Source organism: Athene noctua, chromosome 1 (assembly GCF_965140245.1).
Source record: "Athene noctua chromosome 1, bAthNoc1.hap1.1, whole genome shotgun sequence".
Classification (NCBI taxonomy): domain Eukaryota; kingdom Metazoa; phylum Chordata; class Aves; order Strigiformes; family Strigidae; genus Athene; species Athene noctua.
This window is the reverse complement of record NC_134037.1, coordinates 80,556,277-80,581,464: the sequence shown is the minus strand read 5'-3', so window position 1 is coordinate 80,581,464 and position 25,188 is coordinate 80,556,277. Positions and strand designations below refer to the sequence as shown.

General features: G+C 44.0%; 2 long non-coding RNA genes across 5 annotated transcripts in view; one reads left to right on the top strand and one right to left on the bottom strand.

The window, feature by feature from the left end:
* LOC141956279 (uncharacterized) overlaps nucleotides 1-7,500 on the bottom strand; it is a 52,878-nt gene extending 45,378 nt beyond the window's left edge. For both annotated transcript variants that reach the window (XR_012632872.1, XR_012632871.1), the window contains exon 1: nucleotides 7,294-7,500. This is a non-coding gene — a long non-coding RNA (uncharacterized LOC141956279). The remainder of the gene's footprint in view (nucleotides 1-7,293) is intronic.
* The window catches only part of LOC141956277 (uncharacterized), an 89,860-nt gene continuing 70,331 nt past the window's right edge, over nucleotides 5,660-25,188 (top strand). For all 3 annotated transcript variants that reach the window (XR_012632868.1, XR_012632869.1, XR_012632870.1), the window contains exon 1: nucleotides 5,660-5,796. This is a non-coding gene — a long non-coding RNA (uncharacterized LOC141956277). The remainder of the gene's footprint in view (nucleotides 5,797-25,188) is intronic.

Genomic DNA, 25,188 nt, shown 5'->3' with positions numbered 1-25,188 from the left:
TCCAAGCCTTCAATTTCTCATGCATGAAAGCCAGAAAAGTCTAGATAGCATTCAGAATGCCAAAAACATCTGATCTTAGCTATCTTCATAAATCAGATGACTCACTGTCAACAGTCTTTACAAATGCTGGACACCAAGAAACACACAGTGGGCTTGTACTGGTCCTTTTACAAGATGTACAGAAATGTCTTGGTGACTTCTTTTTCTTGCAAAAACGGTAAGAAAACTCTTTTCAGTTCATAACCAAGCCCACAGTTTTCCTTAATGATTATTAAGCCTAACTAACCAATCTTTCTGCCCACGCCTGCCATATGGGTCAGGCCCAGGTGTGAGCAGGGAAGCACAGGTAAGTGCTCTCAGTTCCCTTTGCCTTCCCCTTCAGCTTTATCAACCGCCTTAGTTTAACATGAAAGAGCTCAGAGGGAGCGTGGCGTTTCATGAAACCTGCTTGCAGCTCGTGCTTCGGTGGCCCCGAGCAAGCTTCTCTCTCAAGTCCTTCTTTCCCCATCTGCTGTGAAAGGCAGCTGAGCCATCTCAGCCAGCAAGGCCTTCAAGCTGACCCCAGGGCTCAGAGGGACCCCCGGTAGTGTTAGTGGACTCTTGGTCTTTGAAGCCTCCCGGGGAGGCTGGCACTGGCCCTGCAGCCACCGAGCTTGCTCTGTGTCCCTGCTGGGTATGCAGCTTCTCCCTGGGATTAACGAGCCCTTCTGTTCCCTCGGTTATTGCTGGTTTAAAAACAAAGCCAGGAAAGCACGATATGCTAAGGAAGCATGCCTAAGGAATATTGCTTTTGCATTAAGATTGAGAAGCCCCGGGGAGGAGGCAAGGAGGAAGGCTGGGAAAGCAGGCCTAGAGCCATTTGGAGTGGACAGACTGGATTTATTGTGCTAGACACTGATAACAGGGATGCTGCTCTTTCATTTGCAGGCTCTGTTTGCCTGATTAGCAGTCACATGTAAACACTTGGTAGGGAAGCTTGACATTAAGCTAAAAACAGCAAGAGTTGAAGTCACTGGCTGATTGCAGGAAAGCTCAGAGCCTTGTTATTTTAATTTTGTCCGGAGTTCAGCTTTTGGGCCCAAGCTTAGTGCTTTTGGAAAACCTATTCCTCATTCTGAGTCAGAAACATGCTACTCTTATGATACTACAGAGACTGGAGCGTATTATTCAGCCCATGGCTCCTCCTGCAATTTCTCAGGTTTTCCTAGTCCTGCATGCAGTTCTTCCCTGTCTGCGGAATACCAATGCTGCACTAGCCTTAGGGAGAAAACCTTAATTTAAAAACAAAAACACAGAGATCCTTAAGTGTGTCTTTATGCCAATGGCTAGCTGAAGAAAGTGAAACATGCTGTTGTATAGCTTAGCTGGATTCAGAGAATGCTATGCCAGAGAAATATTTCATTCAGTTAAAAAGAAGAAAAAGAGCAAGTTTAGGGCACATGAAAATATTTGTCAGTTCAGGCAGAACATGGCTCAGCTAATCTAGTTGGAAAGAAAAGGAGAAAAATTGAACAATCATTTCAGGATTCTAAGGTTCCCAATTTATTTTAAAATGAATTGTATCTAAGTTGAAATTTTGAGATCAGAGAGAGAAAAAAATGGGGGAAAAAATAGCCCAGATTAGCTTCATAACTTTCCTCCATTTTTTTTCATTCAGGCACAGACCCAAGGTGGGTGGCATTCAACTACCTGGAGAACCAAAAGAAAAACCACTGTTAGTTGAGATCCAAAGTCACTGTATCCTAGCTGAAGGACACCCATCACTTGCTGTTGGCTTCAGGAGAACCTGTTTGAGCTCTGGGAGAGGTGCTGTGTGTGTTTCCTCCAGATCCTCAGTGGTACTCAGGCAACTAAGGGCTGTTGAAGCCCAGCTTCAGAGCTTCTGAGGGGCCGACTGCTTGGGAAAACTGCTCCAGGATCTCCAGCAGTCCTCAGTGGCCATAGGACACCAGAGTCAGTGGTAGCTCAAGCTACTTCTCCCTCAGACTGTGTATCTCCATTCAGCCTGGAGGCACTAGCTGGAGGGACCAAACACAAACTGTTCCCTGTACACATTCAGGATGCCCTCCCTCTGCTCCCTCTTTAAATCCAAATTGCATGCTCAGGAGGTGGGTCAGCACCACCATGCTCTTTTCATCTGCTGGGACTCGGCAGGAGATCGAGGCGTTGCCTGTGTGGGAAGTGTGCCAAGAGCAGCAACAAGCTCTTCCCATCAGTGCCAGGAAAACACAGCCCTATTTCAGACCATACTGGTTTATCTGTCCTCAATCTCTCTGACACCCACAACCAGGGCAGACCATTTTATAAACTGCCCCCGCTGTCACTACAACCCCATTAAGTGGGAGAGGAGAGGGAAGAGGAGCTGAATCCAGGTTAGATAATGCGAGGTGATTGAATTTGCTAGTGAGAGGGATTCCAGCTTTTTCACAAGAAAAGGATATGTCATTGATTGCACTGCCTCCCCTTCTGTCTGCCATCCATCCCACCCCCAGCAACATTTTAGCCTGCTGGATGATCTTAAAGATCACTGAAGGCAGAAATGATCTCAAAGATTCTTGAAAGATTAATCAGAATTAGCAGCAGGGTGCAGACAGGACAAAACCAGGCTTCATTAGCTCTGCTGCTCACAGAGTGGCTTGTAATAGTGTAAATACGTTTAATTCCTTTCTGCCTCCGATTTAGAGATTTGCATTTGAAAGGAAGGGGAGCTTGCAGGTTCAAATGCATAGTTAGGTCCCCTTAATTCTATTATTCCAAAATTTGAAATTAGATAAGAACACAGTGCTATAGGCACAGGAGCAACCAAACTTGAGCCTCATGTATCTGAAAGCCAGAGGATGTGGTTGTTTCTTTATGTGCATCACTGGAAAACTCAGGTTTTATTCCAAAAGAGAAGCCGAGAACTGTGTCCCAGGAAGCCTCTAAGTGGCTCACTGACACATGGCATTAACATAACGAATTATCACAGGGTGCGCTGCAGTTAGAGGCACAGAGATTAATTGCTGAAGGCCAGATGGGAGTGGTAGGGGTAAATACAGCCTTTTGTTGAAGGACAAGGGTGAGGGCTGAGCATGCAAAGCTGCAGTGACCAGGAGGAGAGTGTGAGTTCTCCTGGGGATTTTGACTTGTCAGGGCAGATGCAGGCAGAGCAGCCCCAGGAAGATCTGCCCCGAGCTGAACCACTTACACCTTCTGTAGAGAGACAGCACGTGAACACCCCATCATCTGCCAAGGGACGGGGGCCACTGCTGTGTCCCCAGCTGCCGGTATGCTGTGCTCCAAGATGGTGCTGCACAGCCTAGCACCGCTCCTCTCTTTGCATCCTTGCTCCTGGGACTTGCCGGTGGGGGCTCTGAGGGACTGGATGCCATTTGTTGTACTCAAAAGCCAGTGCCTCTCTGCTGGCAGAGATCAAACACTCCATTCCAGGACCTGGCCTACGTCTGTCTGAATGTCATGGGATTTAAAGCAAACTTTTAAGAGGCTTATGGAGATGCCACAAGTATAAAGCCATATTTCATATGGACAGAAGTTAAACATAGATCATTAATGAAAGCTGGCTGGGACAACTAATGTAACTCACTGCATTCATGTCACCATTTTATCAGGAACACTTTTTTACTGGAAATGGCCCCTCTTTTATTATGCATCTAGAAACCATTGCCTACCTATTTGCTGAATATGTCTGAAGAACCTGCTTTTGGAGATCCTGCCTTCCAAATATCACCATCCAGTGCAACATTTTGATCCTCATCTTTAAAACTGAATTAGCAAAATTACTGCCAACAGGGCTAATTTACGGGAATATGCTTTAGTATCACACAAAGAATTTAGAGATGTTTCCCACTGTAATTTCAGCATCGATTCATTTCAATTGATTCACCATCACAGAAAGCATCTGGGCCCTAGTCCAAGAACTTCTGTATCATTTTTCTATTATGGTAATACCTTGCTGGTTAATTCAGGAAAAAAAAAAAAAAAAAAAAAAAGGTAATTAACACAAATACTATTCTTCGGTTTACAGGCATTTCAAGAAAGACACATTAAGGCACAGTGCTCTGGAGCATCATAATGTTGGGCAATGCTTAGTATAGATACTGAAAAGAACAGAGAAGGAACAGCTGACTTCTTGATAGAAGCAGGAATCGCCAGTGCTAATGACATTTTACATTTCAGCTAATCCAAGACACGAATGGGTTTTAAGCCCTCCCAGCCATCCACTGAAATAACCATGTTATCCCCTCTCTCATACACACCTCGAGCCTCAATTTCTCTAGTAGTACCGAACAGGAGAATCTGTATCCCAGCAAGGAACTTCTCTGCTTTTTCAGCCTCATGTTTTTATGATACATGTGTTTTATTTTTTTTACCACTGAAAACCAGCATTCATTTGGCTGGGGAATAGGTACAAAGTTTGTCCTCCTCTAATAGGCAAACCTCCAAATCTCTGGTTTCACAGGATATGCCTAGACTAGGAAGTGCCCATGTTTAGTGAAACAGATCTTTAACTCAAAACAAAAATACTTTGTTGTAAACTATGCCAGAGTTGCTAATCTACCAAGGCTGACTTTTTTTCTTTGCTAAAACACACAAATTTCTATAGAGGATTAAGGCTGCTAACACCATGTTTGTCTGCCTCAAAGTCACTAGCTATTACTAACAGGGAATGGTCTTCAGGGACACTCTTGAGCAAGGCATAAACTTTTACCCCTGGGTCCATGATGTCTTAACAGTTGTGCCAATGGTTTCACCATTGTTATCCAGACATTGGCAGTCAAAGCCTGACAAGAAGTCTCCCAAACTGTAAAAGAAGTGAAAAGAAGTGGCCCAAGCTGTAAAACCATATTTCTAGCATGGAGGTGGAATCTGTGAAGTAGAACTTAATACATAAAAGAGGCAAAACCCACTAAGAAGGACTTGCATCAGGAATGCAAAATACATCCAAATCCTGGCCATGTGAATTGAACCCAACGGACTGAGCAGAAGTCACAGAAAGACCTAAACTACATCTGCTCAAGAATTTTCCAATCTGACTAATCAAAACTAAAAAGATTTTGCAGTAGTTGCTCAGTTTTGAGGAAGTTCTGTTGACAGAATGTTGTTCAGTTAGGTTTCCCACTGGTCTGCTGCAGACTGATGGAGAAGCCTTGCTTCCAGAGTACCTGGTTTCATTGTGACTCCACTACAGAAATCTCTCACTCAGGAATTTCAGACTCACAGCTGCACTTTAGGGAGCCTGGAAATTTGCAGAGCCAATTTAGGCCAGGGATTTCAGAGTTTCAGGTTCCCAGGCATGCAGGAACTGCGCACAAGATATTGTTCAGGTTGTTTTCTAAGGGGAAAAAAATCTCCCAAACAACCAGCATGCAAAATTCACCCAGGGCGAAGCATTTCACTTTGGAAAAACTTAAGTTCCAGAACTTATTTTATCTGGGAAATTCTGGATTTTACTGCCCTGGTTCCAGATTTAGCAATGTTGGATTTTTCCATGAATGGAATTTTGACAAGGTCTAATTTATCACTCTCTCTCTGAGAGGAGCCAAGTTCCCGAGACACAGCAGATAATATTATTGCAATTATCTGCATGACCTTCTGCCACTGATATCTCATGTTGCTGTGTGGTGTATGTGTGGGGAAGGAGAGTTATTTTGCGGGTGAACTCTGATTTTCATCCTTCCTTCTTTTCCAGCCTCCTGCATAATCTTAGCAAGATAAATTTCACAGAAATCCAAGCCCACACTTTGAAAAGTTACTGAAGAGCATGTAAGGAATGAAACTACTGAATCTAATCAGCTGGTAGGTCTATTCCCTTTCATTTTGATTTTAGCTGTTGAGTTGCTGCAGAGGTCAGTGTCATGTTGCTTACAATATACACCCCTGATTTCTACTTTATGCTTAAGTGTATTCCCACAATCATCAGAGAAAAAAATAAATCTTATTGTATATATTAATGTATGCCTCTGTTTTCTGTAGCTTGTTCTTTACTGTTGTAAATAAATTTATATGGAGGACATGTATTAGAATTTAAGTTGGGAGAGACAGAAAGATAGTTAAATATTTTTTTTTCTTTGCCAAATAATTTATATGCTCATCTTTTCATAGTACTATCATCTTTCAGGATGTATAGCTGTCATTACCTAAGACAAAACTAAAATTCACTTCACAACAAAATATCTTGTTATGTTTTACAGCATAAAAAAGCCTCAGAGACAAATAGACCAGGGAAACAAAATAGCCAGAGCCAATTTAAGACAGATTAAAGCTGACAAAGCTTGCAGTTGAATGAGTTTTTGAGATGTGGTATTAGTGCTCATAACAATTTACTTTTCAGAGACAGGATCCTGTAGTAGGACTGGCTAGCTATTCAGTAGACCACCAAGCATTCTTTAGCTGTATTTTAAAGTCTAAATTTAGATGATGGGAGGGCTATTTCAGGCAATTCAGTTAAAGCTAGTGCAGACACTAACTGATATGGGTAATTGTTTCTAGAAAAGCCATTGACCTACTGCATACACTTGAAATTCAGTCACAACTGGAGCAGGGATTTGTTCAAGTTATTTTTATTAAAAAAGAAAAAGAAAGAAAACTATGCTCCCCAATTAGTTAAACATCAGCAGGTTTGGCACTTCTTATTGCTTTATATACTACAACTTTTGAGAAAGAGGCTACTTCTTGCTGCCTTTTACTCAAGAGAGCTGAAGAACAAAGACAACAGAAAATGTGGTAGATGACAGACTGTGGGCCATCACAGGCCCACCGATCCTCATTGCTCGTAGGCTAGACAAGAGCCAACTTTGGTGTGCTCAGCCATGTTTGGGAACTGAATGCCATGCAGGGGCTAGCACGAAAGCCTATTGAAAAGATTAGTGACACAAAAATCAAAACTTACCCAAATGTCTTATGCTTTGATTGGTACAATATCATGTTGAAAGCAAAGATGGCTGCACAGGGCATGCTGCCTGGCTGTTACCAGCAGAAGGAAGGATCAAATGATGAAAGCTTCTCAAGGTGGCACTCTGGTCAAGAGCAAAGTGCCACGAAAAGCCTAGTAAATACTGATGTCCTAGGTAACCACAACCCCAGGTAATGGGATGAAATTGTTCATCTGGCCAAATGTATTTGGGGCAAAGCTGAGAGAGAGCATGAATCACTGATCAGGAAAATCAGTAAGGTTTGTTTAACAGCAGTGATCAAAATGAAAGATCTCTGATGGGGCCATATTCAACAAGGATACAAGATGGACAAAGCAAAATTCACCCACTGCAGAAGAGATTCAGTATTTAGGGCACTCACCTTAGATGTGGTAAAACCAAGCTCCAGCCCATGACTGAATCACATACACAGATGATTTGTGCATGTGTCTCCCGCATCCACAGCTAAGGCCCAGCTAGCAGGCTCCTGCCTCTTTCCAGGAGGGGAGGACACCTGCAGAGCCTTTCATTTTGTCCCATGCAGAAGGGAACACTTCTGAACTCTTGCTCTTTTGCCAGAAGCGGGATGTGTTTCTCACCTGGCTCTCGCATGGTGTGAAATGAATTGAGCACAGCCCATTGCTTGTGCAGAGTCCCACAGAGCGGCTTATCACCACTCTCTTGGCAGATGGGAGAGCATGAGTGTCACTCACTTGTTGAGGTGCCAGCAAGCAGACACAGAAGCAGGGTAGAAGAGAGATAGAAATACTGTTGTGCTGGAGAAATGCTCATTGACTGCTTCATGCCTGAAACGTGGCACCAACTTCAGTAGTGAGTTGCTAGAGTGGAGGGAGAAAAACCCTCAGGCAGGAAGAGGTAGAGGAAGAAAGAAACATTTAGATCATTCCTATTAACCGTTGTACAGGGAGTAAAATTTACAAGTCATCAAATCGCATCTAACCAAGTAATTTCTCCTTCCCTGACAGTTTGCCATCCACTCAAGCATGTACCTGTAAAGTACACATATTTGTATAGGGTCTGTCCATAGTTCTATCAGATAATCAAAGTCCTCTCCTGCAGAAGATACAAAAAATTACCATCAGACTCGGAATCTGCACAGTGCAAGAGGCTGTATACACAGTGGTGCAGCCTGCAAGCTGCAATCTGGGAGCGTGTGGTGCCAGAAAGGGAAGCGTGGGGCCTTTGTTTTATGGGAACATTGCTCACATGGAGCATGAGGTGAAATGACACCTGGGGATGTTTCCATTGCTACCTCCACTAGAGAAGGTGACAGTGAACCCGTGAGTTTCCAGGCAGCCGAGAAATAGGTCCCCAGAGCCAGTGACAGGTCCAGGAATAGAGCTGTTTCCCGGTTTCCTTGCACATAACTATGATACAGCAGAAAGCCTGTGCTGTGGCTCTGCGCCAGAGGAATGAGGAAAGACTCATTCCCCTGCCCATACTGTCTGCTGTTTCCTTTCATTTTGCGAGTCAGGAACAAGGCAACGTTTGGCCCTGAGCATGGACAGTGGGAGAAAAGCAATAATGACTTCACAAGAAATACTGGGCAAACAACTGAACAACTCCCATTGCCTCATATGCCTGATGTATGTGAAGATGAGTGGCTTTCAGTCAGGTGCCTATTTACTGAAACAGCCAGATGAGGCTGGTCTGACCTAAAAAAAAAAAAAAAAAAAAAGAAATAAAATGTCACAAACTTACATGGTTACAGGACTTGAGTTAACTAGGACAAAAGTGCATGACCTTACATTAAATGGTAAGGGTGGAACAGGAAAACTGATGCTGTGTCAGGAATAGCACAGATAAACATTTATTTCAAAATAAACAGGTAACTCACTAGCCTCTGAAGCCAGTATATTGCTTCCCTTCCTGCCAAGGATGACGGAGTAATGGATTGTTCTTAGACTTATAACTGAGAGAAAAATAATCACGATGTCTCTGCAAACCTTAAGGAAAAGTGTATCTAACATTTTATTTAAACATGTCTTTGCAAGATTCATCAAAACTATTCCAAGAATTCATCAGCAAATTATTCCACCACCTTTAACACCAGGGAGGAGTGACACCTGTCATATTGTCTGTGACCAATTCTCAAAGTCAAATAGGTAGTTCTGACCCTGCCTTTTGAGTCTTATTGCCATCAATGGGAGTTTCACATGTAAGATGCAGGACTACACTGTAAGAGGCTCAGTTTATTATTCGTATAGCAAATGAATAATGTTCCTATGGGAGACACGCAGGGCTAGGAGTCTGATCTGACATAGGCTTTGGCCGTATCACCTGCATCACCTGGTACTGGGCAAACCCCAGAAACACTTCCTAGCTTTACCTGCTGCTCGAGGAGGAGCATTGCGACTGGTGGGGAAGGAAAGTTTTGGGCACAAGGACTAGTTCCTGACCTTGGCCACTCTGGCACTTCCATCTAGCAATTTGGCCTCAGGCAGGAAGGTGTCTCTGGATCACTTTGGGGAACTAAGTCAGATCCATTAAATGGTGCCTCAGTGAGACTGAGCAAGGCACAGGTGGTCTATACATAAATCTCTGCTTAGTTACTGTCTAACCCAAGAGAAGCTGAAGTGCACAAGCAGGAGCACATTGACCAAGAGAAAGGAGGCACCCTGGCACCCCCATTTGCTGTGGGACATGCTTGTGACTGGGTGCTTCCAGCTGCCCATCCCATGGCACAGGGAACCGGACAAGGAACTCCCCTAATAAAGAGACAATGTTTAGGTGTCTGCTTGCTTCTCCACACACACCCACACAAACTGCCCACGGGAAAACTTCTTCTCCATAACCATCTCAGTTAGTGGTTAGCTTACATTTTTGTTAGGCTGGCTGTACATGAGAAAAAGTCTCTTCTCCTGGAGTTCGATGGGTAGATTACTTGAGCAAGTAGGTTCAACCAAAGTTCAGATTAGCATCTAGACTAAATTAACAAGCCTCTTTGGTTGGTCCTTTATTAATTCTCCTAAGGAGACCACATGAATTTCTCCACCTGTGACTGAATAAGTAACCTGTAAACATGCACATGAAGGAGTTTGTCAGTAAGAGTTTATTTGGGACTCTGTCTTGGCCCAGATTTACTGGGAAAACCATTTATTCTTTGATAATTTTTTTGTCATGCCAGATTCTCTGTATGTCATTCCATAGAACGTCATTTACAGACAGTTTTTATCATGTTTACTTTGATCCTAGAGATACTCAGCTGGAAAGAAGTACAAGGAATTTAGGGGCATAATTTCTAGAATTCCTTATACCTGCCAATCTGGCTGCATTGTGAAAACTCCATTAGACATATTGGAGAAAAACCTCAGGAAAGACAGTAAGGATGTAAGCATTGCTTGCCTTATTAATCTAAAAGCAATGCCTAAAAGCATTGTTCCAAAGAGGGGGTCAAGTATAATTTCAGTTGTTTTACAGCCACTGCAGTTAAATACCTTCAGTTCAATCTCTGTGATTACATAGCATCATAATAATACCTTATACCTTCAGGGTCTTTAGTCAAAAGAACATTTTTATAAAGCTTCTTCCAGTGATTAAGAAGCTGGTCTTCAAACAGCCCCATGAGTTGTGGCTAGACTTCAGAATATGTAGCCTGGACAGCATAAGCAAAGCATTCAACCCCTCTTCCTCTAGTTGCAATGTCCAAGTAAAAGCCCTGAAGGAACACCACTGCAGGAGCTCTTCTCACACAGCTCCATTTCAGGAGCCTCCACAGCCTGGTGCGTTATGTCCTGGCTCCTCTACGGGCTGCAGAGAAATTAATCACTGAGAAATTTGATGCATACAAAATGGGCCTAGGCACTAAGTGTCAGCAACATTGCTACGGTGCAGAAGAAAAGCTACACAAAAAATATGCTCCCTTCAGATAAATACATTACGCCTGTATAGCAACAAACACGTCCTACAAAACACAGAACATGCCAACTGCTTTAATGAGGTGCATTATTGTTAAAATTAGTCTCTAAATGCAGCATGAGATGTGCCCTATAGCTGACTACCACAAACCCCAACGTGTTGTACGAGCCTTGTAGAAGATATCTCATTTACAGGTAATACAGCAAACAGATGAAGGAATTGCTTCTGAGATGACTCAGGCTCCAGCTGTGAGCTTCTGTGACCTGTCCTCCAGGCTCCTAGGGACATGCCCACTCAGTTAGGATAACTGGTCTTCTCTTTGAGGCAGGGGGCAGGTTTCAGGGCTGGTTTTGATCTTTGCTCTTCTCGTCATATCCACTTACCTCCATCTCCTCACTTCACATGAGGATGTACTAGGATTTCTGATTCAAGCCCCAGAAACAACCAGAGGGAGCACTGAAGAGCCTGTGGTCTCAGAGAAACCACAAAATAATTCTGCTGTGACAGCTGATGCTGCAGCTCCCACACCACTATGGTGGTAATATGGCACGTCAGCCTGCTGCTTTTGTGCAAGCAGTGAAGGGGTTACCTAGAGATTACAAACAGAGTACAAATAAAGCAACTTCTTGCTCTGTGCCTTCATTTTAAAGTCTTCATTCTTTCAGTCTAGAGGAATTCTGCCAATTTTCCTATCCACCCCTCGAAGGCAGCAGAGAGCACAACAGATGGAGAGGGATGTATCAGCCTAACACTATATGCCCAGCCTAACATTAGCCCTCAATTCAGAAAGCTGGATGTCTCCAGGCACGGTTCCACTCTGAAATTAGAAGATTGCGATCTTGAAAAAAAATGGTGCGGTTAATGGTGCGTGAAAAAAAAATGGTCGGTAGGTTTCTAAACCTACTTTTCTGGATTTGACCCTTCCTTTCACATCTCAAACTTCCATTAAACTAAGGCCAATTTGAAGCTTAGTATGTAGCCCAGACCATGCATGTCCCAATCTCTCTGTATGTGCTGCTTTGGTATTGAGGAGAGGAGGGTCCAAAACTCCTTCAGCTATGTGATTGTGGCTTTCCTGGGGCCCTGGGTGTGAGCCTCGCAGCCCTGCCTTATCCTCAGCAGGGTCACAAAAGTCCATCAACACAGGCTGCCAGATCACTTGCACAGCGTATCTGGGCCGGATCATGGCGCGTCCCTTGCCTGAATGCTTGGGTAAAGGGGATTGGCTGCAACATCAGCCCCCCACAAATGCCAGGTATGTTATTTCACCCAAATGACTTCAGTATCTACCACTCCCTATCTCCAACACCCTCTGAACAAGCAGGATGGCACGTTGTGAGCAGGCCTGTTTGTTAAGCACACAGGAATTTCCAGGATTTGCTTTCAGACAGCCCAGGAGGTTTCCTCCAGGAGAGCCAGAGACGTGCTGTTCTGGTGAGATTGTGAAGAGTTTTCAGCATTTCGTGGTTCACGTGGTTCAGCATTTAAGGTTGCTAATCCTTCTAAACTCCTGCACTGGTTCTTTTCATTAGGTTACTGTACTCAGCAATTACATATGCAGGGCAAAGGAAAGCTCAGCTTTTCTCCCCTCTCTGGCTCAAATTCTCAATACCTTGGGAAAATAGAAACACCCACTGTATTTAGGCTGTCACCTTCTTTGAATGGATTTTGCCATTCAAAGGCAGCTGTATTTACACAAAAACGTAATATAAGAATAGCCAAATGTCCAGTCAGTATCTTACACAGCAATTGTACATACCTAGACAGGAACAAGATGAGCAGAGATACTTTCTGTGCATGTTCTCTCAAACTCAGACTGGGGCTCTGGGATTTCCAGAACCCAAGGCACTTTCTTTGTATTTGGGTTCCTCCCATCATCCCTTCATCCTATGTTTCTCCAATTGTTTTCTGGACTTACATACTAGATGCTAAAGGTTTACAACATGTGGCAGTGGTATGCACTTTACCAAGGCACCATATGAAGCAGACCCTTCTCTTGCATCTTCTGAGCCTCCCAAAATATACTGTTGGTGAAGACTACCTAGCGACTCTTTTGCCAGCCATGCTTCCACCCCTCTCCAAATACCAGTATACTGTAGGCTACTGCAGGCTTTCACTGGTTAACAAGGTGCCAGGGAGTCACTGTCATCGGCTATTCACCTAGAATATCTCAAACATAGGCATAGTTAAAACCTAGAGAGGAGTGAAGGAGAGAAAGGATGGTTCAGTCAGCAGCCTGAAGCTTCCTGCGTATTTTGAAAGAGCTGTTATCACTGGAGATAAGAGGATGAACAGGTGAACACTCCACCATCTTTTGTTTTCATTGTGATGAGTTGAGGATTCTGAGGACACCACAGCTGACTGAGCCTTCCTGATGTTACCTTTTCCAGAGCATGCCTGCAGCACGAGCAGGAAGTGCTGGATGCAGACAGCAGCCTGGGTGCTGGGAGCAATGCAGTCACATGAGGGCTTCTTGCTCCACAGACCTCAGCAGCCTGGGTGAAACATCACCATGGATGGCTCTCCTGCTTGCAGCTCTGGAGCAGCAGTGCATAGTGCAGATACACCTTCCCTGCCCTGTCCAGCCTGTCATACACTCCTCCCTGCACCAGAGAGGAGTTTTCTATTCCAGTGTATTCCCAGGAGCTGCAGCAACATCACTACCCTCTTACTTCCAATGGGGTGTCCTCAAAATATCTTCCAACTTTCTTAGTCCTATCACCCAGCATCATCCTTGCAATCACACATCCGGCGTATGCTTCAGTGCAAGGTGCCTATCAAACGTCGGCAGGCTAACATGGCAGAGACTTTATTCTCCCATGGCTACAGTGGAAATGACTGGACAACATGTAGAGAAAGGCTTTCTGTGTATGAGTTGTGAGAGCGAGCATGGTTATCAGAGCTGCCAGCCCTTGCATGAGCTGGACTCTGCTTGAGGCCTATTTACTTAGCTTCCCCTAACTGACAGTGAAGAAAACAGTCCAAAAGAAACACTGCCGTGACAGGCAGGAATCTTATCATATGTGCTGGGCCCTGCTGGGCTTTCTGGTCAAGTATCTTGTGGGCTGAGTCACCCTGTCAGCAATTTGGTACCCCTGGGTGCCTGAGGCCAGAAATGTATTTCCCTGCCTGAAAGCACAATATATGTCCACGTATGTCTGTGGGAGTTAAGGACAGAGTTTTGTGTGCATGAGGAAGGTGCATGTTCTTCCAGCAGTGCAGCCCTAAGGTGTGATGTCTACAGAAGGTAGAGGCAAGCATAATGCTTTTATAGAGGCTAGTCAAGTGATTTATACAAGAGGAACCAGCAAAGCATACAGGGGCCTTGGATTCACTTCCATCTTCTCCTGAATTGATAGAGGAAGATCACTTGTTCAGATCCAATTTCTTGAACTGTATGCGAGAAAAGACTCCAGTAAAGACCCAGTTACTACTTATTTTTCTTTTCCTGTGTGAGTTTCCCCCTCTCCATGTTTTTAAGAAGCAGTTTGTGCATCACCAACACCTGTGTTACAGTATCTGAAGGATTTCCTGTCAGGCAGCAAGGAGCACTCAAGCCCAGAAGTGACTGGCAGCAGAGATGAACAAAATCCACTCAGGATGGTGGAGCAGAGCAACATCTCATTGCAAAAAAAGTATCTTCCATTTTGGGGATAGTTATCCATGGGGGAAGCTGCAAAAAAACCCCCAGAACAAATGCAGTATTGCATAAGGTAACTCTCCCATGAAGTACAGTACCCTTCCCATTGATGGCCACTGGAAGACATTTCCTTTATCTTAGCAAGGGTTGAGTATGGCTTTAAAATGATCTAGATGAGGTAGAAAGAACAAAGAATAGAGATAAAGGGATGCAGGAGGAAGTAATATTGGGTTGGAAGAGCCAGTTTGTTGAGAGAAGCAGCTAAGAGTAGTCCTATAGTTCTTGTGGCCCATTTATACATATATTAATAAAAAAAGAAGGCACATTCAAGCATGAAGTTGCTACTATGACTTTAACTCGTCCAGTTCAAGTCAATACCAAAACCCAATAAAGAAAGCATACTAGTGACTTGTTCCAGCCACCTGAGTTCACCAGGGGTCTACACAGGTGAAAAGGTATCCAAATGCAGCATGGTGTTACTGCTTTGCCTGACACCTATTGCTAACGCTCCTCTCGGGTGAGTCAACGAACACTGAATACCTGTTGAGTTGATGAACTGGCAAAGCTGCATTCGCCCCATTAAATCAGCTGCCCTAAGATGTCATGCACTTCTTTCCCTCACCCTGCCACCTCCCAACCTTTCTGCAGCTGCAGGGGGCCTGAGCACTGGAGACTAACAACCACATTTGAAAATTGCCTACTTATTTTAATGCAATGTCTCTAACTGCTGGGAAGATTCCGAGCTAGCCCAATCACTCCCTTTTTTAACTTCATTGCAAGCCTGTTGACTTGGACAACAGAGCAGAGCTACCATTTACTTGTCCTATTTGAGATCATCACCTCCACCCTTCCCACCACCCACACAAACACTTTTCCTCAGGAAGCAATTACATTGCCATTCACTTTAACAAAAGTTATTCATCGTCTGAATTGGCCTTCAACAAGGCCAGCATCAGACAGGCACATTCATTACAGGCTCACCCATGAATACCAACCCCTCCCTCTTACAGAGGGCTTAACCCACATTAAAGCCCAGTCTTTTACAAGTTGTTTGCAGCATTCCCTCCACAAGAGTTCCCCAAACAATGTGCTCATAGTACAACTCACATTGATCAAACAGGTTAGCTATTAAACAACCTCTTCACTCTTCTAGCTTCACACACAGGCAAACTCTCTCCCTCTCTTAATATGTAAAAGACCTTCCTTTAAGGTATGAAGCCTAAATAAACTCAGCTGCACATTATCAGCCACATAATGGTAACTGCTGCTTGAGTGAGGGCTGTGCTGGGTCAAGGAATAATGCAACCAATATATATATTTATATATATATATTTATATTTATATATATAAAGCGCCTATCACCATATTGATAAACATTCTTTGGAACCACTCTGATAGCAGAGATAAGAACAGGAGTCAGCCTGTTAGTACCTCAGCACTTCTGTTTCCAACCAATTTAAAAAAAATAAAATAAAATAAAAGCCACAAGACTTTGCTGCCAGCCTGCCTGGCTGGTGTTTAATACTGCTACTCCATCAGGGTTGGAAGGAGACCTATTTGTGAATGGCAACATCGTTCAGCGCATGGCCAAGATGTCTCAAATCCTATGTCCTAACAGGGAAACCAAAGACTCTTGGTGCTTCATGACTTAGAATTTTAATTTTCACATCCTGAAGTTCTTTTAACCTCATTTTCTTCAGAAACAAGATAGGCTGTGCCTTGTTTTGTGTGTATGTGTGTCTCCCTCTACAGAGTTTTGAACTGACTGGCCAGTTTCAAATGCATTTAATAGATTAAAATATTAAGTTTTCACAGGTTTTATGGAAACTCACTTCTGAGAAAATGACAAGAGTGCTGAGTTGAAGCTGCAGCATGAGCTCACTCCCTATTAGCTATCATTGACTACACTTTAGAAAGGGCCCTTATAAGTGCAGAAAAATTTCTTTCAGATGTTATGGAAACATAACTATTCAGTGGCTTGCGTGTTAGCTACCCAAGGGTATCACCAGCCTTGAGCTGCACAGCTGTAAGAGATCAGTCCTTCCTCATTCTAGCACTCAAAAAATTCATAGACCTTGATTCCCATCCTACTCCCTAACTCTGTAGATTTAGCTCTTCCAATCCTTCTCACTGACTTCTTTGCAGGCTCCTTTCTTCCATGTTCCAGTACCCTTTGTTTTGTCACATTTGTGATAACTAGGTGCCCAGATCTGAATGTGGCATGAAAATAAACTCCCTGTTGAATAACGCATCTCTCTAACACTTATCTTCCCTCCCTTGGCAGGGAAAGGTTGTCACATTTGTTTTCAACTTTCCGTTCAGCCAGCTGAAGAAAACTGCTGGCACCTGTACTTTGAGCAGACTCTTGGAGAGGCTGGAATTCCAAACTCATACTCCTTGTGCCTGCATCATCATTACAAATCGGTAGCTTTACATCTTTATACTTCTGTGAGCAGCAGAAGCAGTCGATCTCTCTTCTTCTGCACAACACTAGTAAGCAGAAGAATGGACATTTAATTTTTGCCCTGTTTTTCAAGCAAAACAGTGTGGATGGATTAGTCCAAAGAAGAGGAATATTTTTTGCACATCAGCAGAATGAATGAGAGAATGTGTCTCAGGCACCTTATCAGCGGAATGTGAAGGCAAACTTTGTTGTGAAGGGTCTGGACTCTGAAGACTTTTATAAGTCCTTAGCTCTTGCAGAGACGTGGTTCCTAGTCAGGTCACTGGGAATTTCTACCTGAACACAGATTGAATGAAATAAATAAGTTTCAGATCCAGCCCCAGGAGGTTCAAACACTTATTTCAGAATTCAGCTTGTTCTCATACACGCAATAAAAGTTGCAAGTAGCTCTTTTGACTATCCTTTCCTATATTTTTCCTTTTCTATAAATAGGGACCCTACAGAATGAGATGAAAAGTGACCTCCTCTTAACCCAGGGACAGGGATAGTCCAAAGGTTTGCCATACAAGTTTTTCCAAACTCCACCCTGCCAGGATAATGCACTATCCACCGTGGAGCCACCTCTGGGCTAAAAGAGCCGTGCAGCCCCCATGCTGATTTGGGAGTTTGGCCTTTCTGCTGTGGCTGCCAAAAGTGACATGAGTTAGTGCTAGGTTTGCTTTCTATTAACAGCTGTGCTGAGATCATGGGGTTTCTTAAGCTCTCAGTGTCCAACTGAAAACTTTCAGTCAGCAGTCCTGTTTTCTGATGGAATCACACTGGTGACCTGGAGGTGAAAGATGATTTCATCTGTGTTTCCACTAAAACAACTTCATGGCTCAGAGTTCATCCTGTTTGTTAGTACTGTGAGAGCAGCCCTAGAAATGAGTATGAATGTGTGTGGTTGCGTCCATATGCAGCAGTATGCCTTTGAGTATCTGCACTTGAATGCAAAGATCTGAACTACTCAGAGTGAGTGATTTAGACATTTGTAGTTATGGCACAGCCTGGGTTTATTAAGGCTGCTGAAGCTCATTAATGAACTTTGAAGTATATTTAAAATGTATAGGAGTAGCGTTAGAATGAGGCAGATTCAATTTCAAATTAATGGCTGCAATCCATTAACCGGGCAGTAACAGAAATGCTGGGGATCCATAAAATCTGTGAAGTTATCCCATGTTCTGGTGTAAAGCAAAGAAGCTGTAAGAGTGCACGTGACAGTCATACAAGGAGCTTTGACTGAGCCTCTCTGCCCACTAAACACAGGTCTGGGCTAGCTCCATGAAGTAGTTGAACTGAACTCAGAGCTCGGTTATTTATACTGAAGGGAACAGGTAGCGAGCCTACCTAGTAAGTTCACAAATAAGAACAGAGCTGGTATTTTTTGCAAAAATTATTGAAAATGTCTTTACAATATTTTTTCAGTACATCTCAGTAATTTTCACGAGTACTCTGAAAACACTAGTCAGGCAGTTTCTGATGTCTTCTTCATGCTCCCGGCCTCTCAACACTAAAATTGGAGGTGGGGCCAAGTCCTGATTTAGATCCAGTCCTGGTTTCCAGGTTAGCTTTAGCCTAAATCTACAGATGCACCTAAATATTTTAATCCTGGTCAGGCATGTGCTTTCGAAGCAAATCTCCTGATCGTGACCGCTGCCTGCTCTTTGGTTTACACTGCAGAGAGGTCTCAGGGCGCATGAGACCTCTTTCAGATGAAACTAAGCAGTAAAATGCACTCCTGCTGCCAATGGCTAGGCCTCTGCTTAATCTTAGCATAAAGACATCAGGATGTCTAATGTGATCACTGGATCTTCAGCATCAGTGGTTCAGGCCAGCAGATCCACTTACTGCCCTGCACTACTATCTAACAGAGGCATGACATAGATGCCCTAGTGTAGGAATATCTGAAAAGCACAAAACATGTTGCGTGGTGTTTACATTCCTTCTTAAAATGTGCCTGTTCTTACTGAAAGAGAAGGAAACAAGTATTGCTGTCATGACGAGAGACCCCAGCCATTGCTCAGTGTAATCTTGGTTCAGAGTATACGGACAAATGTCAGAAATGCTGTTATTGGTAGAACAGAGAGCAGGATGTGAGCACAAATGCTTCCTGCTAATGGAATTAAATGCCCTTTCCTGGGCTTGATTATTACTGTGTGTTCGTGTGAAAAATGCATGTTTACATTTGGAAAGAGCAAAGTGTTGGGTGTGGTAGTAGATCTCAGAACTGCGAGTAGGGTGGTAAAAACATTGGCTTGGGCCTTACGGGAGGACCCTGGGAGCCCGAGGGACCCTGGACATAAGCGCCTGAGCAGGACACCTTCAGGCATGTCCCCGCAGGCAGTCAGCCAGCTGCCTGCAAGGCCTCCTGTTGTTTAAGAAGCAGCTGTCAATGGGGCATGGCTGCTTGAGATTGCTTTTTCAGACCACAACCAGTACCTCTGAGTTAGTCTGTAAAATGGCATTACTACCAGGAGTCCAGCTCTGACTTCTCTCCTACCAGTGGTTTCGACTCTAGCAAGGAAATGTTTTCTGCTGCTGCATGCAAACATGATTTAATCTTAACTGTTGCAGTAGGCTATAGTATATTAAATACACGAGACAGATTAAGCCTGTTAAGATACTTGTTTATTGAAGATAATTAAACACGGCTTTAGAAGTTGTATGTAAACTGTGGTTTAGCAAAACTAGAATAAATATATAGACAATATTTTCCCACCTGAGTTTTAGTTATGATAGAGGAAATAAGATGACCAAAAAAAACCATTGGAGGTGAGAAGATTAAGAAGTAAGCCCCAAGATTTCCGTGGGCACTGTTTAGCAAGATTGCCTTGTCACAAATGGCCAGTAGATGAATTTGTCACCACATACAAGATAATATAACTTTGTATAGTTCAAAGTTGTGTCATATCAACAGTAATACTGATGACCTTTATAGCTGTAGATTTTTTGAAATTAAAAGTGATAGAACTTCCCAGATAGATTAAAATAACTTTATATTGCTGTTGAGATAGGAAGAAAGAAGATTATAGGGAGGGCTCTGGCTCACCCTGGGGTTTAGGAATGGGTGTCCATCTGTGCTGAAAATTCCATTTGCAGATGTTCTGAGATCTCTCCGGATACTTAGTCTCTGAGTTTTGTCAGGTAGGATTTCTTTCCTAGTAGGCAGCCCACCTATGCACATCCCTTACCGTCAATCTTCAGTTTTAAAAATGAATGTTTTCTCTCTCTTGCTCATATCCATATAATCACACAAGTAATTACTTCTGTGTCACTGTTGCCCATGATTTCTGCATGCCATTACCTCTGTTTCATTATTCATTGCATTACATTTTTACCTATCTGTGTAAGTAAATTCTTCTCTGCCAGTGCAAGTTCCCAGTTTCTTTGCAGCAGGTTTCTCCAAGTGTCACAGTTGCCAGCTCATGGCTAGGGGTCAAGAGGCATCAGGGCTTAACTTTCATCATATGGTAATCAAAGCACCTTCTTTGGTTGAGTGCCTGCTTGCTGCAGCTGGGCCTTTGCTGAAATGGATGCAGTACATTCCAGATTTAAAGCCCTGAGCACTTCTGCAGTGCACACCAGTAAGGTTCTGCCTATGCCCAGGAAGGTAAGGCAGCCCTGCCATTTCTTCTGAGCTCTTTACACCCCAGTGATCAGTGTAATGAGCAAGCTGGCTCTCTCTTCACTCACTGCGTGCTACAGAGCAGATGACAAAGTGGGCTCATTAATTCTTTCATATTAAAAATGCCACCAAATATTTGACATGAACTCTCCTTTCTCATAATGCATACGAACTTGCAGGAAAAATAAATCAAAAAACAACACAGGATCTTTCTCTCTCCAGAGGATACAAATTAGGCCTGTCAGTCTTGCTTGGCCATCCTGATACAGACCTGCTGTCTGATGCCCCACTCTGCTCCAGTGTGGATGCAGTGTATGCCAAGCAAAGGATTTTTCGTGGGCAAAGTTATGGTACCTTCCCAGGTAGTGGAAATGACTATAGCAACAACTCTTTTTCAGCCGAGAGGTGAAAAACAAAAGAGACACAGAAGTGACAGCAGTGACAGTCCTTTGTCATAAGGGCCTGAAAATTGCTGCAAACAGGTGTGCAGCAGGAAAAAAGAAAGGCCTATTCATGGTTTGCCATTTAACACGGGGGACTTAATTCTGCAGGAGAAGCACCTTCAGTGTTACGCTTGGCCAATGCACTCTGATGAGCTTCAGAGGCACAGCAGGCTTGGCAGATCACTTGCTTGACATTGCAGTCCCTGACACTCCTCTCCCTATGCATTTGGGAATCCCACCAGTGCCAGACAGCATTTGGTGAATGCCAGGATTGTAGCCGAGGTGTGACAAGAGGGAAGCGGAGTTTGGCTCCTACTTTGATGGATGACACTTTGAGAGTTGAAGAGTAAACCCCTGCACTGGACATGCAGTTACATCAGTTCAGGCTCTGCAGGGCAGATGAGGCTGTGCACAGACCAGACCACCTTGGCTTAGCTGAGGTTACTCCTGTACCCTTCTGCAGGGCTGATTTTCCCTGTGATTATATGTGCCTGCAAACACCTCATGAAAACTGGTATCATCTGAATGCTGACCTGCCCCAAAAGGTACCTATGAAACTTGTGTAATTAAACATTCATAACTTCAGCTGAAATATAGAGATGAAAGATGCAAGATGTAATTATGAAGCATTATTATGGTAATTATGTGGCTAAAACTGAGATGATCCAAGAGCCTCACACCTTTCTGAAAAGATCTTTCCCTCCTTAGGGGATAGGAACAGTGAGGTGGAGGGGCTAAACTTGTGTATGCTATCTTATTTCATATGTGGCCAGCAACACCACTGCGCACAGCAGGCGGAACACTCTCCTCCTGTGTGCCAGGACAAGGGTCTTTCAGTGAGAAGGCAATTTACTCACCAAGAATCATTAAGAGGGAAGGAAATCTCTGGAGAATTTGCCTGCTCACTGTATGCACCGCAGTTTTCATCAGCTTCATAAATAACAGCTGAAATACAAGATGAAAACCAGAGTGGAGAGCCTTATCAGTTGAAATGTCATCCATGGTCATGAGACACGCATTGTTCTCTTTTGGGCTTTTCTCTCCTCTCCAGCATCCCAAACTGCTGGAAAAAAAAAAAAAAAAAAAAAAAAGCCCTGAGAGCAAGAGCAGGGCTTTCTGGAAGATCCATTATCAGTGTGTGTGAGAGAGGTGGATTAGGAGCATTTTTTCCTTCATCCCCAGGTAGGCATGCAGCTCAGAGCAGTGTGCCCAAGGCACCTCTTGAATATTTAGGGTGGAGCTGAGAAGAGCCATGCCTATACCTCTCCATACCTTTACCCTGGAGAGTTTTTAGGTTACATTACAAAAGCAAAATGAAGTGAAGATGAGTACCGCACCACAGGAGAGGGCACTGCCTCTGCACCCACCTCCTTTGCACACCCATCCCTGGGGAAGTGTCACCACAGCAGGGTCAGGGCATGAGCACTGACTCTGGCCTCTGACTGTCCATACCGTCACTGAGTGGCGTGATTTTGGCCCATGACAGCTAGTACCCTACAAGGCAACAGCTGGGGAGAGCATAAACCAGAGATGATCCGGACTGTTTTGGGGACTGAAATTTGGCAGTGCAAGCAACAAACAGTGACACCTCACTTGTCCTCAGAGTCCAAAAATGGTCTCTGGGGAGTATTATTTATTTGTAGAGAGAGCTGCTGAGGGCCTGAGCACAGAGACTGTGTGGAGCAGGCCTGGAGCACAGACTGGTCTCTTATCTATACAAGATGTCCTGCTAGAGCTGGCAAGAGACTTTTATTTCATTTTACTTTCGCTCATGTGGATAAACCCAAGATACGATGCTCAAGGGTGGTTACTGCAGCAACTGGCATCAAGTGTGCATCAGCCCCATGGCACTGCTCCTATCAAGTCTGCATGAAACACAGGGCTCCTGCAAGTGACTGACCCCCCTTCTTCACAGTAACTGTAATGGGTGAGGAAGCAGAGAGGCATGGCTGATGGGGCAGCAGCCACGGGACAGGCAGTGTGGCTGGCTCAGCCCTTCCCATCACAGTGCCCTGACAGGCAGCTCTGCTTTCCTGGGGTATGGCTTTTGTGTCGAGACAAGCTGAAGAGTTAATCTGGCAGGTAGACAGAACCCGAGTTGCATGATACTGCTGAGTTCAGATTGAGTAAGTGTAATTAGATGATGAGAACCTCATGGCAGGGCGTGCCCTAGTTTCAGTCAAAGGTGGAACATTATTATGTACCATTTACATCCAAAGAAACACCCACTTTTGAAATCGCTGATGCCAGTAACACATGCTTTGTATTTAACTTGCTCGCTGAAATGGGAAGTCAGCGGCAGAACACAGAGTTTCTAATTTGCTTGCTGCCAGCAGGGTGATTAATGGAGTTTCAAAACACCCCATCAGCCAATTATGATGGATACTAACCCTTTAATAGGAATCTCTGGCTGGATCCTCATTACTCGGATTTAGTGCTCAGACCAGTTAGACCATAAATTATTTTCCCTCTGAGAAGAAGAGCAAACTTCTCTGAGATATAATAAGCAACTTGAGCTTTTTGTTTTGAAGAGATCAGCTGCAGGAGCAGGGTGGTGGTACATTTTGTGCTCATCGCCTATCAACATGCAATTAGGAACAATCACCCTGCACCATAGGCCACCCTTATTCAGGATTGTGCTCCCTTTGGTTGGGTGGAGGAAAAGCTGCAGGCAAAAACCTAAACCTTAGTTCTACGGCAGTGAGTCAAAACTCTGCACCTTCACTAAATGGATGCATTGTAGTGTGCTATTAATTTAGAAAAAATAAGATCCGTCTGCAATATTCCAAGTGTTTATAGTGATTTTAAGTGAGGCGTAGTTTTGTCTTCCCCTCATGAAACCGCTGGGGAAGAGTATGGTGAGGTAGCTGCACCTCACTTGTTACTTTGCTTGTGTTTAATTTATCCCAGAGTTTAAATTGAGAGGACCTACACCCCAGGTATTCTGTACCCCAGAGTGAATAAGAACAGGTAGGAGAACCGTTTTCAAGTTTCTTTTATTTGCATACTCTCTGTTTTAAATTTTGGACATAAATTAACTCATGTGCACCTTGAAATAAAAGATAATGTTTCTCTCTTCTATTACCTGTTGCATAAGCACAGCAGTTGCTGGTGCAGGAGCTTCTCCAGCATCCAGAAGCAGAAGAGTGTGAGAAGCCACTCCCAGCCACTGCAGAGGGAGAGGTGCAAGGACTTCTGCAGCTGGCACACACCAAATAATTATTCTAACAGAAGAATAATGTGCAAAAACATTTGATCAAATTACTTTTTATTACAGTGAAACAGAGCACTGTAGTTGGGGCACAATGAGATTTCCACACATGATCAGATCATCTGTCCACCGATCCCAGATGCCTGTCTCTGGCCATAACAGGGATAACTTTAAGCCAAGTGTGCTGCTGCTCACTTGGGGCCCTGTATTGAGTTATACTCATGTATAGCTCCCCAGAAGAGCTTGGTGTATGCCTTTGGCAATGAAAGAAGAAGGAAAGAATGAACCACTGCTAAGTGTCCACCCCTGGGCAGGAGCAAACCCACCTCCCACAGAAAAGCTCCATTTTCTGTCTCTGAACAGCCCCAGCTCCAGGTCTTGCTGGCCAACCCACTGCTCCTCAGCATCACTGCCATGGAAGAACAAGACCATCCCTGACATGCTTGAACCAAGTGCTCCTGCCCCAGTTTTAGATGCCCCTTTGTGCAGGGACTGTCTTCATTCTGGTTCTGTACCGCAAATACCACAGTGCGAAGCCAGGCCATTATAAGGGCTTCTAATCCCCATAGAAATAAAAAGAACATCAAACCCCATAATAATCCGCATTGTGAGAAGAGCATGTGAGCGTGGATCACCTCTGGCACCTGCAACAATACATCTCATTTATTTAATATAAAATCACTAGTCAGAGTACCATCCTGTGTGATTGTCTGCTTTCCTGTCATCTCAGAGCCCCCCAAAAGCATGATGTCCTCCCTGGGATAGGGGGTATAGAGGTGATGGGGATCCCTGCTGGATGTGCCCAGGGAAATCACTTGCCTCAGGAAGTGGTACTGCTGTGTCTCCTCCACACGTCACTTGTGCTGAGGGGAGAAGCACAGTAAATGGGATTATTCCCTGTTTGTCAAATTTCCTATTCCTTGAGCCTGGGCCCAGAGTGCTGCCTTTTATTAAAGAAGTGCCGAGAGGCACAAACAACACTGTCAGATGTGGGGATAGGAGAGCAAAAGGTGCGGTGTCACCAAATAGGTGATGC